Source organism: Sinocyclocheilus grahami, unplaced genomic scaffold (assembly GCF_001515645.1).
Source record: "Sinocyclocheilus grahami isolate Dianchi unplaced genomic scaffold, SAMN03320097.WGS_v1.1 scaffold2298.1, whole genome shotgun sequence".
NCBI lineage: Eukaryota > Metazoa > Chordata > Actinopteri > Cypriniformes > Cyprinidae > Sinocyclocheilus > Sinocyclocheilus grahami.
The window spans coordinates 47,567-47,958 of NW_015507477.1; positions in this window are offsets into that span (position 1 = coordinate 47,567).

The following is a 392-nucleotide window of genomic DNA, read 5'->3' on the forward strand; positions in this document are numbered from 1 at the left end:
TGGGGGTGCAATTGGACGGTAGTTATTGAAGCAGGATGGAGACGACTTCTTTGGGACTGGAATGATGGTGGTAGCTTTGAAGCATGTGGGGACAACAGCCTGGCTTAGCGAGATTTTGAAAATGCCTGTGAAGAGTTCCACTGCACAGTCTCTCAGTACACGCCCAGGAATGTTGTCAGGACCCGGAGCTTTGCGTGCATTGATCCTGCTGAGGGATCTCCTCACGCTGTCTGGGGACAGTATCATCACCTGGTCGCCGGGAGGAGGTGGAGTCTTCTGTGCAGTGGTGCTGTTTTGTGCCTCAAAGCGAGCGAAGAAGACGTTCAGCTCGTTCAGCAGGGAGATGGTGTTGTCACAGGTGCATGGTGGGGGCTTGTAGTCTGTAATGGTCT